Raw genomic sequence first — 13,031 nt, 5'->3', positions numbered from 1 at the left:
TTTTCTACTATGGCCATTACCATAATAGTACAGTCCTGTTTTTCTTTTCTTTTCTTTTCTTTTCTAGTGTCACGTTTATGAGGCTGTTGTGCTCTGCTATATGTAGTAGAGAAATATGAGAATATTATATCAAAGCTTGAGATGCATATTGCAAAAGTAACAACATTAAAAAAGCACTCACCCCTACATAATAGATGTTCAAGAAAATCTTAAATAAACTGTTTGTTTTTTTTCCAGCTGAGCTCTGCAATGAAATGAATACATTTCTGCTCTGCTGTTTCATTCACACTAGACTAAATCTCAGCTCTGGTGGTCAATGGTTTGTGCCATTTTAGCAAATGCATGTGAACGCCAAAAATGAGCTATCACCCCCGTACCTCAAACACTATTATTTATATGATTGTGCAGTGTGTATTGATTTAAAGGAATCAATAGCAAGCACAAGCTCGGCATAGAGAATGGCAGCTGATCTCTTGTGGTGGACTAAAATAACTGCTGCTCAGAGTGTGAACCTTTAAAGTCCAATATGTTCTATTTCAGAGCAGACAAACCTAGATTCTGACAGATCAGAAAACAAATTACAATCTCATTCTAACGGTTTAGAATTTAAAATGACATTTTTTGCAAGTTTGCACATTCAGCCAGTCAAAGACTGATCTGATGAAAACATGGTTTATTAATTTGGCACTAATGAAAAGCCATTTTCAAATATTCACTTTTAGCACAACCATTTCTTTGTGAAGCGCTCTGTGTGAACCTTAACTGATTTTGATTTGTTGTGGCTAGGAGAGTTTAGCGACTTCTCTTTTTGCAGCACATTGAATATAAACTATCTTCAGAGTTCAGGGTGCTAATTGCTGCAGGCGCTTATGGCTTTGTAGCAAACACTGAAAATCAATATCAGTCACCAGAGAGAGAGAATAAAAAACAGAGTGTGTGTGTGTGTGTGTGTGTGTGTGTGTGTGTGTGTGTGTGCGCGCGCGTGTGAGAGAGAGAGATAGATAGATAGATAGATAGATAGATAGATAGATAGATAGATAGATAGATAGATAGACAGACAGACAGACAGACAGACAGACAGACTGACAGACAGACAGACAGACAGAGTTTATGTCTCACAGTTCTATCTTTTTGTTCTCAAAACGGTGAAAATGGAGGAGATTCTGGGGCTTCCATGCTTTCCAGTCCAAACATATAAAACATGTTAAATCTACATTACTTGGAAACAAGTACAACATTGTCATTTTCAGAAAACACTTTAAACTTTGTTGAATTGAGTTTTTTAAAAGCCCACTGGCAAAGTATTTGTTATTATTATTATTTTTTAACCCAGAACGGTGCTGTACAACCTCATTAAGTTTGATTAGACTTGTGTTTAATGAAACAAGATGAATTAACTTGAGAAACGAAGTAAATTTAACGTTTAGCTGGTACAGCTTGTGAGAACATATCAATTTCAAAATGCTTTAAGTGGAGACCTCATTAGTTTTTATTAGGTTTATGTTATTAAACAAGAAAACACAATTTGCCAATGGCAAACGAACAAGAGATATATATATATATATATATATATATAAAGCTCTAATATTTTATGGAGTTAGATTTTCTTGCATTATTGATATTATTACTAAGGTATTTTGCTTGTCCAGTTAAATGCATGTTGTTTAAAGTGTGCCCAGACATGTCTTTGATGTAAAACAAGACAAAAAGCTTCTAAAGGGAGTTATTTTATTATTTTTATGTGGTACAGGACCTTCAGAAATTCAGAGCAGTTCAAAAGCTCAGTGAACAAGACTGAGAGCTCACCGCCCGTGACTTCAAACGCTTCTCTTGTAATCCTCATTTAGGAAATGACCCTGAATGACTACCAGAGAAAAGAGAAAATCAATATCTTTGAGTACTGTGTCAGACAGCCTCTGAACTGCAAAACATGAGGATGAGAGCAGTGGAAAGGCATTTGAAAAGGAGAGTTTGATCACCCCCAGAGAGCAGCCACTGAATTGGGATCTGATGGTTTCGGGCCTCTTTCTGTCTTGTGAGCTTGTTACTGATGACTGCAAGACTCAAGTCAAATCATGCAATCATCACATGAGCTGTCCTACAGAATAAACACAGATGTCCCATCATTACAATATCCAACCAGACCACCGTGACAATAGTGACATCCGGATCACATCTCAACACCGATTCACAAGGCAAACGTAGTGACTCACGTCATTAACGGAGACTAGATCAGTGAAGGTGACAGTTACAGCCTATGTTGTCCTATTAGCTGCCTCAAATTCTGTCATCCCAAACATCAGATGGTTTATGATTTCTGTACCACCCAAATGAAACCATAAATCTAAAGAGCTGAAAGCTTTATTGGCTGGCTGCAGCACTGCACCCACAATATATTGCTTTATTTTTCTCGATGCGATATACTTTCACAGAACCGGGCTAACAGGGCCGACAGCTTGCAGTGAAATGTCATTCTGTGATTCAGATGTGAATTAGTACAGCAGAATCAATGCATATCATCAGGCTGTGGCACTACAGACGTCTCAGCTGTGCTCTCAGAGATGTTTTTCTTTCAAATGCTATTCATTATGCATGCTCAGTCAACAGCCATTGCCATAGAGCATTTTCAAATGCTAATTGTTGCAGTCGGCTCCAGCGAATCTGTTTGGTGTGAAAGGAAGTGAGAGCTCGAATAAATAATGACCAATAACGATCCCTATTTTTGAATATGCATTTTTATTGGCTGCAGTTTGGCTGCAAAGGGGATTTCGGATGCAAAACAAAGTACAAAGTGAATCTTCAGTTCATAAACTGAACCAAAAATAGCACATTTCTTAAAAATGCTGGTAATGAAGGATACATCTCTATTTCTTCAGTTCTCTTAAAACAATACATTCATGCTGTGCCTATGGTGAATTGCTAAACAGCATAAATAGTTGTTCACACACAGTTTTGATTAGATCTCACTTTGGCTCAGAGAAAAGAGAGCAACGCTCAAGAGGATGCAGAAAGATCACTTGGATCATGTTGCTATGACGACGGGGGGAGTGTCAGGTGTGAGAGTGATTAAGGAGATGTGCAGGGCCACATTTAGAGATGCACGGGGAGCTGTGGGGGAACGAAAACACAAATGTGACCGGGAATCTATTCATCTTGAAATTGGATGTGTTTGCTATTTATTTTTGCATTTGTTTTCATGCATAATGCTATAAATTGTCCATTGGTGGATTGATTTACTAGGTTTATAGAACAGATTAGTGTTTTATTTATGGTTTATGTGGGGGAAGGGGATCATTTTGCCCCTTTTTATCAGCGAGTTGACAGAAAACATTAGGCAGACACAAGCGCATGGAGGAGGAAATCAGTATATAAATACAAAACATCTGTTTAAGTGCTATTAATAAGTGTTATGTTATAATATCACAATATTGATGCACCATATTAGTCAGTATTATAGATTTTTTTACTATTTGTATATAGATTTTTAATTGTAGGTTTATTTGCCCTATTTTATACATTTACATTATCCTTGGCATTATTTAAAACACACTTAAACTTAATATTGAAGAAAAGGTAACTCTTAATTTCACTGTAATGAAAAAATTGATTTGAAATTTAAATTAGCTGAACCAAACCAATGCTCTTTACATGACATGTTCTTAATATTAATTAGTACGTATTTTTGTGTGACCTACATTAATTAGTAAGTTTAACATTTTTCAAACCTCAAAATTTATTTCCATTTTTCCTACTATACATTAATGCTGTAATTCCTAAATTCAGTAGATTAAGCTAAAAAAGACTGACATAAATTTATTTATTTATTTAGACAAAATAGTAGCATTTTAATGTCTGCTATTTATCATTTAACAGCCATAACGTTTATATGTATATATATATATTTATATATATATATATATATATATATATATATATATATATATATATATATATAATTTTTCACACTGTATACTATAATGTTGTGATGCCTAAATTAACTTGTATCATTGTACTGTTAATGACTGATTTTAGTTTTTAGTGTTTTATTTTTAATAAAAATTGTACATATATTTTAAGTTTTACAGGAAACACTACAGAATATTTGCCATAACATGGAAATAGTATTCATTCCTACACAATGTGCAGTATCTGCCAGGACACGTCTATAATATATGCATATTTATGCTTCAGTTTAACATGTGCATCCCGGGAGATGGTAGGTTTCATTGGTTGTTCATGTTCTTGCAGAATTATCCATCCAGAGCTGCAAACAAAGTGTTGAACATGCATTTAAAGAGTGTTATGAAGGAAAGGAATAGACCTGACTGTCAAGTTCATCTGCAATCAGCCAAAAATGTAACATCTTACAAATGCGACTTCAGAAGTCAATCTCTGCCTCTCTGAAGTGACAAAGAAGTTTAAATATGATCTCTCTGGACCCTAGCCAAACAATTCTGCAGGCTCATCATGAGTACAGGAAAGTACACCCACTCTACTGCCACCCATACAGGAGCCATCTGCTAGCGTGGAGAGGAACTGGACTAAACCTAACATGCACAGCCCAGGTAAAGGCGCTTTTCTTGCACAGATATGGAAACATCATAAGCATGCCAAATCCTACTCTTATACTGTACCTGTGACTGAATAAGCCTTAAAGCAGGTTTCAGCCATCTCAATAGATTCTCTTCAGATGTGTCTGAGATTGGTCTTGCTCGGCTGTAAAATTTACCCAGAAGCCATACTATTAGACCTTTGATAAAGTGGTTGAACAACTTTATGATTTATTTAGTTTGGCTCAAGGACTTGGTTTTAACAGGAAGCTACAGGATAATGGAAATTGTGCTGATGGTAACTATAAGAAAATTTAATGGCGAAATTCAGAGGAGATAAATTTTAAAAACATAACACCAATACACTCAGTAAAACAAAATTCTAGTCGTTACATAATTCTCATCAGTCCCTATTGTGACCTCTTCTGAAAGTCAGCGCGTTATGATGTCATGATTGTGGCTGCCAGGCGGACCCTCGCGAATGATGCATTTAGCCTTTGCCGTGCAGGTAACACATTATATTCACCGAGGTGCAGTCTCTCTGCTTCAATCTGCTTCTGATGTAATGCAGTTGGCAGCTGGTTCTGGCTCAAGACTCGGCTGTATTCCATTATACATGAGCAGAACACATTAACACCAGGAACAATGGCAGCTCAATCCATAATAGTGTGTTGAACTAGAAATGTACATTAATGATCAGGCTTTAACTCTGAGCTTACCAGAGCCCGGAGAGCAAAGCAGAAGTGCATGCCTGTTTCTTGGTTTTAAAAAAATGGATGAATGGTATAGAGACAAATAAATATGAGAGGTTTTTGAAACTGTTTCATTCACTTTCTGCTTCGGTTTTGACTGTAGAGAATGGATGGTTCACCCAAAATAAATAAGTTATTTTAAAAAGAGAGAGAATTCTGTCTGCATTTACTGACACTCTTGTTCCAAATCTATATGAGTTTCGTTCTTCTGCTTAACATTTAAAAAACAAACATTAAAAAAAAAAAAAAACATAGTAGGCTACAATACATTTAATTGAATATAGGGACCAGCAACTGTTTGGTTACCCACATTCTTAAAAATATTTTTGTGTAAGTAGAAATATATTCATACAGATTTGGAATAACTTGAGGGTGAGTGTTTTTAGTTGAACTATCCCTTTAAATACAAAAGAGCTAACAACAATTAAACAAGGGGCAGGTTAACAAATGGGTAACAATTTCAACAAACAAGTAGCTAGACATACACAAGAAAATCAAGAATAGACCAACTAAAATACCATAGAGTAAGTGTACAACAACATCAAAATAAATAAACATAATGATTTTAAAATGTTCTTCAAAGGAAAAAATAATTTGGCATTACTACAAAATGCATGTTTAAAAAGCACATTTTAAAAGTGTATTATAAAACATATTCTGGGTTTCCTTTGCTTTTTTGAAAGGTTTTTTATACAGATGACAACATTGTCACTCGGATCCACAAAAACAGTCTTGTCCCTAGAGGGCCACTGTCCTGCAGAGTTTAGACCTGAACAAGCTTATACTAGAAACTTCCAGGCAGGTGGTTTTCAGAAAACCAATATGTTAAAATATGTTAGAATCCAAAGCATCCGCCCCTACATTATAAATGGACGCTGAAGCCACGGCTGTAATCGGTCACTTGTTTACAGAATTAGTATTTTCTGTACCTTGAATGGCATGGGGACAAGGAACGATTCAGACAATGAAAATATGCTTTCCATTGAGGAAAAAGAAGTCTGGTTTCGCACTGTGTCACACTAACCATCACAGCGCACACACTCTGCTCCGGTCCAGAGGCACGGTAACATGGAGCGGATTACATGCCTGTATCAACGCAGACCACAAAACATATCGGACCTATTTGAATTCTACACAGAATAGGGGTGACCCCGAATAGTTGACGATTCGATGCTTCGATTTGAGGAGTCGGATTCGACTACCAATCTCATAGTCGAATATTCGCGGACTGTTATGATTATGCCATTCTGACTATATGGCAAGAAGCTTCAAATTAATATTTTAAAGTGCGTAAATAAATCCAACCACCCCTATAGATTTATGTTTCACTTTCCATAATCCGTGACCGACAGAGGAGCATCTTGGCTTCATGGATTTAAAACTTTACCAAGACTCAAACCGACACATTTTTTCAAAGAGGTAGGGTATAAGTGATTTCAAAACATTTTCAGCCGGTGTATGTATATCATGAATATATTATTTACCTGATATAAGATGTGTTTGGTTCAGTCAAGTGCTTCATTGTATTACTACAGTGAATCTCTTCAGCGCACAGCGCGAGCAGGTCAAACTACAATGAATGCAGAATATTAATAACTATGACTGGACTGTCACATACCATTATAATGAGAACACCATTATAATAAAATGCTGTGAATCTTTAGAGTTTAGCTGCCGTGTTTTATATTTTATAGCAATATGGATGTGATTGTGGCTATTGTACCGTCAAATGCGTCTGTACAGAGCTCAACGGCTCTGAACGGTTGGGCCAAGCTGTGGTATAAACAAACGCTATTGGCTATTTTAAAAAGGGGTGGGGCATCTTGATATGTCCCGCCCTGTCTTCCTGTTTCAGTTAAAATGACGTCAACGCATAGAATAACGCTGCTGTTTCAAAGCATTCCAAAGGACCTTTAAGCACAGTTCTTGTTTCACAAGGATTGCTGTTATATTTACATGCTTATTTGAAAAGCTTTGCACTGTATCCATTATTTGTCTCATCTAAAGCCTTTCTGCCATTTTACTTTATGATATCCTGAAAAATGGAAAAGGTAAGGTACTCTAAAAAGAGCTGGGGTTCCTTTCTCTGGCAATTGTATACAAAGCTCTGGCTGTTTGACCCACACCACTCTGACACCATCCCGGGTCCAAACCACCTCTCTAAGGCTTTTCGTAACGCTTTTAATGCTTTCACCAAGCAGCAAGAGAATTTAAGTATTCAGGAGAAACGGGAGTATTGAACAAGACTTCTTTTTTACACTTGACTTGTGAAAGGATCGTAAGTGAAAGCTTCTCATCCTTCATCCGCCCAATCTATTCACACAACACAATTCTGTTGGTGACCTTTCTGTTCAGAACCTCCAACACAGAGGATAATTGGCTGCGTCGCAAGCTACCTTGGACCATGCACAACATAAAAATGATGTACTGTTCAAAACAATGCAGTTTGCTGGATATGTTATGGCTGATGTTTCATTTTGTACATTTCCGTGCTCAGACAAAAAGAAACACTGGTTGCTCCTCTTGTTCCTTAAAATTCATATTTCCTTCTTTTAAAGTGTTGATAGCTCCCAGGCTTTTAGTAACAACACCACTGGGGCATTTCGCACTCACTTACTGAGTGTTTTATGATCAATCGTAACCAGCACAAAGTCTCTGTTGTCAAATCAAAGCTAAATGTCATTTTGTGAATGCAGCTTTGTCTATGCCTTAACACCTCTTCGATCCATGTTTGAGTCCATAAAGGCTGACACGTTAGTGCTGTTTTCCTGTGTCTGTCAGCGTTTCTTCTTTAAACTCTTGTGAAATGATGGGGGGGTCTGTGCTTGTGCTGGCTGGCTGCTGTGGTTATCTTGTTTAACAGCTTCAAGGCATAGTGTGCTCCAGTGAGCTGTTTCTCAGATGAACAAGTGACAGGCTTGTTCATACCCTACAGTACTACTGTCAGTCTAAAACAGAGCAGAGTCATTACCTGAGATTAAACACAATCTATCAGCCGCCAGTGGAAAATGATCAAATCTGAAGCAGACTCCACAGATGGTTCAGCAGTCAACATGCCTTCTGTCCCTGACTGATAGTTTATGCTTTTTAGTGATGTAAACGACCTATTAGTATAATTGTAAAAATTATTGTGTTTCATGTCTTTCTGTTTTAAAGATCTCATTGTTTTACATTAGCGTTCAGAATTTCATTTCACATTTTGGCCATTTAAATAACAAATTATATACTTTGCCCCGTTTGTGCCTCTGATTAAAAAAAGATTTTTCTTTTTAGTAATTTTTTGTTTAGTTTGTTAGTTTCAAAAAACTGTTTCACTAAAACAAAAAAATAAAAAGCTAGCATTAAACTGAAAATGCTGTACCCACCATTAGGTTACTCAAATCCCAATTAATGTTTTTTCATGGTGAATTGAAATATCAAAGCTGCTATTTGTAATAAAAAATGTAAATTATGATCCCTGAATGTCAAGTTAATCTGCGATTATGTTTGGTTTACTAAAGATTTAAACATGGGTCCCATGGATTCAAAACCAAACTGCACCACTAGACTATCACATCTTTACGGAAGCCTGTTTCTGCCCCGGAGTAAAAAAAAAGTGACTCTTTATCTCCCAAAAGTGAATTTATACCTCACAGTGTGACTTTATATCTCATATCTGTTACTTTGTTTCTCATAATTGCAATTTTATATCACCCAGTGTGACTTTATAGCCCACAATTGGGATTTTCTAGCTTGCAATGACTTTTTGGTTCTTTATTTGTTTTGCACTGAGTGAAAAAAAACAGGCTTTCATAAATGTTACACTAAATGTAGTATTTTGTTATTTTTTTATAGGTGCATGATGCCTGGCTCTATGTCTTCGATGTGCTCCCAAAACTTGTCCTCCTTACATTTAGCAATTTCAAACTCATTAATCTCCATCTTAAAATAACAGCACTAGGTTAATAAGCCAACTAATGCTATGATGCTCATTCAAAAAGTCAAACTCTCAACCTAACCAACACCTCATCCACTGGGAGAAGTCGCATTAATCTGCTCTTCAGTAAGTTGCCAGTGCCTTCATGTCCTCAGCAGCAATGCACTGTGGGTAAGGAAAAGAACCAGAGTGAGGTTCTTGTTTGGTTACTGGATTAGAGCGAGGCAGATGGTCCCCACAGTCAGATCTGGACCACCATCCTCCTCGTCTTGGCAGCAAACATGCCAGCCTATGACTCAAGTCACGGCTCATTTGGAGCCGCGTGTACGTGTTGCGTTAACGGAAAGGTTTCAGTGACTAATTTAGATTTGCAATTAAAATTGGAGATACTGTGAATGAGCAGTCAGTGTGGAAAGACCTTATAAATATTAAAGAGGCCTGTTAGTCATTCTTAAATATAACAAGTTCATTTCTTGTTATTTCCTGCAAACTAAAGGCTGAACATACGGAGGAGCTATCTGTTTCCCTGAAGAACAGCATAATGGAGGCAAAGGTCTTTTAAAATATTGCTATAGTATTACTATGAAGACGTTTTACTACTAAGAACAGAAATGTAAGCTTAGTAAGAACCTACAATCTGAGGAATCAAAAGTAGCATCTCTGATCGACATTAAAGGGGAAGCTCAGCCCCAAAAGGAAATTCTGTCATCATTTACTCATGCTCATGTCACTCCAAGACTTCTGTTCTTCAGCGGAACACAAAAGAACATGTTTTGAAAAGCTTTTTCAAAAGTCAAGTGTTGTTTTGAATGCCAATGGCTTTCACGGAAAAAAAGAAAGCCTTGAATGACAACATGAGGGTGTCAACAACATTGGGACAGACTTACTTTTAATATATGGACAAAAACCCTGAACAATTTTCCAAAATATCTTATTTTGTGTTCTCCCAAAGTAAAACAGTATTAAAATGACATACATTTTACTAAAGAATGACAGAAGTTTCTTTCTAATTTGAATAAACTACCCATTTAGGAAGACCAGGTTATGTTAAAAAGTGATGATAATTAACCAGAGAATTACAATTCTGTGAGCATTAAAAAAAGTTTAATACAAAATAAAATATTGTTTGCTGGTTTCCCATTTGCATAAATACATTTACAATTGGCTTATGAACATATTGAAACCTACTGAAAATAGTGTAAACTGCAAATGTACAAGAGCGCATGGCTTAACAGAGCTACACCTGTTATTATTGAGGCCTGGAAATGGTTTGCTTCGTCTGTCTTTTTTCCCTCTTTCTCTCCACGCTGTTGAAAAGTTGAAAGATGTCTGTGATGTCTGTTTCTTCCATTTTCCCTGTTTGCTACGGTATAACCAGTATTTGCATTATCTTTTTAATGCTTGAAAAACAATTCAAAATCATAATCACAAAAAAACCAAAAACTTTTAGATGGAAGCATGAGAGGATGAGACCATTTCCCTGTCACAATACTACAAACAGAACAGCTAGTCATTGTGTGCTGTTATTGATACTGGGATTTGTACAGCACACAAAGGAACCAAAGATGTCTTTAGAACTTATCAGTTCAAGTCTGCTTTACTTTGAAGACATCACACTGTCATGGTATCTGTTCCAAGTAGCAGACTTTTAACCCTCTGGATGTTTACTCGGAGACCTTATGCATTACCAAGCTATCACAGCCACTTCTGGCCTCATACAGTCATGTAGAAGAATGAAAAATGTGCCCATCTGAATCAAAAATTGCCACCACAAAAAAACGGAGGCACATTATACTCATATCCTTTGTGTTTTAGATCCTACATCAAAGACTTGACTGGTCCTTCTGCATCCTATTGAAATTGTTTCAGAGAGGGTTTGTCCTTTAATGAAACTATTAAAGAGTTTTTATCTTGCTCTTGGTGCCACTGAATACTGGTAAAAGCTGAGGACTGAATCCTGCTGATTAGGATAAGTGAGATAATAAGATCTTCTTTTGATGCATGTGACAGAGAGATTTTAATTCACACTTCTATTTTTGAACAATCTCTTAGGGTTCCAGTCATTTGGCTATTGTTATGGAAAACTAAGTGCTCTATTTTATGTCACTATTTGAAGACTTACCAAAATCATCATCAGATACCATTGCATCCGCGAGAAACTTGACCAAAGGTTGTTCAGTCAGGCCGTCTTTGACAAGGTAACATATAAAGCACTCGCAAAAATGACAAGAACCAATCAACCGAGAAAAATAAATCTTTAATTGTTGAATACAGCTCTTGCGCAAACTGAGATCGATTCACCGAGATGTTAAATGATGAGCATGGCACGGTGAAAAGACACGGTGAAATTCTGTAAATGAAAGAGGCTGAAGTTGAATCTCACTCCTCTAGAGGAATCAATCAGTGTCCAATCTGAAAATGAACGAATCTTCCACCGAGTCCACACATTCATTTGCCCTTAATTCTACTTTCCCTTTCACACAAACACGTTTGAAGACTTTTGAGTATTCGCGTATGGTTTTATAAAAATCTCTTTGAAAAGAAAAGAAAGATTGTGGCGGCAGATGCGAAGGTATTGAAAAGAAACAAAAGCACGTTGTGTATTTTAAACTAGTCTCAAAATCGAAAAGAGAAAGAGACTGAAAAGTGGGACATCTCCCCAAGCTTGTCTCAAAACCTCTCAAGGGCTTTGTTTTGCCTAAGCAGGGAGCCTAGTTATGCATTCATTTATAAGCCTGCTTCAAGTATTTGCAGTGAAAAACAAACTATTTGCTAGAGACACTGATATAAGTCCCTGTTGTGAGAGCACATTTATCTTATAGGATAAATCTGGTGTCTACTATTAGAGTGATATTAAGAATTTATATCCACAAATAAAACTGTGCTCTTATCCTTATGCTAACAAGCTCAATTCGATGCAGGCTGTAGGCTTCCCTAGAGTCTCCTGCATCATGGACTGTCTTATACTGACAGGCAATGGTTTGTGAAGCTGTGTGTCAGAAATGATAGTGAGCAGCCCTGGAGCACCTCAGCCTAACCCTTCACAAAACACACGTCCTATATATCACTATTCACACTACCTGCTGAAAACTGAATCACAAATGGCAAACTAGGGATTCATGGACCTGAGAGTCCACCTCCACAGCTACAATGTTCAAGTCAAGCTATGCAGTATTTTCTGAAGTGGTTTAGGTCTTTCAACGTGTGTAGCAAGATAAAAGAAATCTCCAGGCTGGAGTGTTCTTTTCTGCGCTGTAGTAAACGGCTAACGTCAATACTGTGTAACCCTGGATTCACACATCTATCCATCCGTCTAATCGTGTGGTTCTCAACCTTTTTGACTCCAAGGCCGCAACAATATTCTGTTGCCCAGTCATTAAATATTAAAGATGAAGATTTTTAAAAATGCTGTTTTTACAGTTTGACTCAATAAAATATTTTAGAGCTTGACATAATAAAACATTTTTAAAATTAGGTTGGTGGGAATGTTATTTTAATTTTTGTCTTTAAAAGCCAATAACCTGTAATAAAATAATTTAGTGGGACTTAGCCCCTAGTTGAAAACCACTGGTCTAGTTGGTGGTAGTTTATACTCTGTTTGCTTGCTTGTTTGTTTGTTTTTGTTATCTTTTAATCAAAATATAATATATACCAATGATATGCAAAAATGAGTCTGCGATCCCTAAGGAGTTTATGAAGTACCACAGGAGTTCTGCTAAATATTATTTGATCACAAAGTAACTTTTGCCATGAAAAAGTTAAACAAACAATAGTACAATATTAAGTTAACTTTAGCTTTAATTATTAAAATGC

The sequence above is a fragment of the Carassius auratus genome, chromosome 30, assembly GCF_003368295.1.
Source record: "Carassius auratus strain Wakin chromosome 30, ASM336829v1, whole genome shotgun sequence".
Classification (NCBI taxonomy): Eukaryota; Metazoa; Chordata; class Actinopteri; order Cypriniformes; family Cyprinidae; genus Carassius; species Carassius auratus.
The sequence above is the reverse complement of the archived record's forward strand: the minus strand, read 5'-3'. Positions refer to the sequence as shown.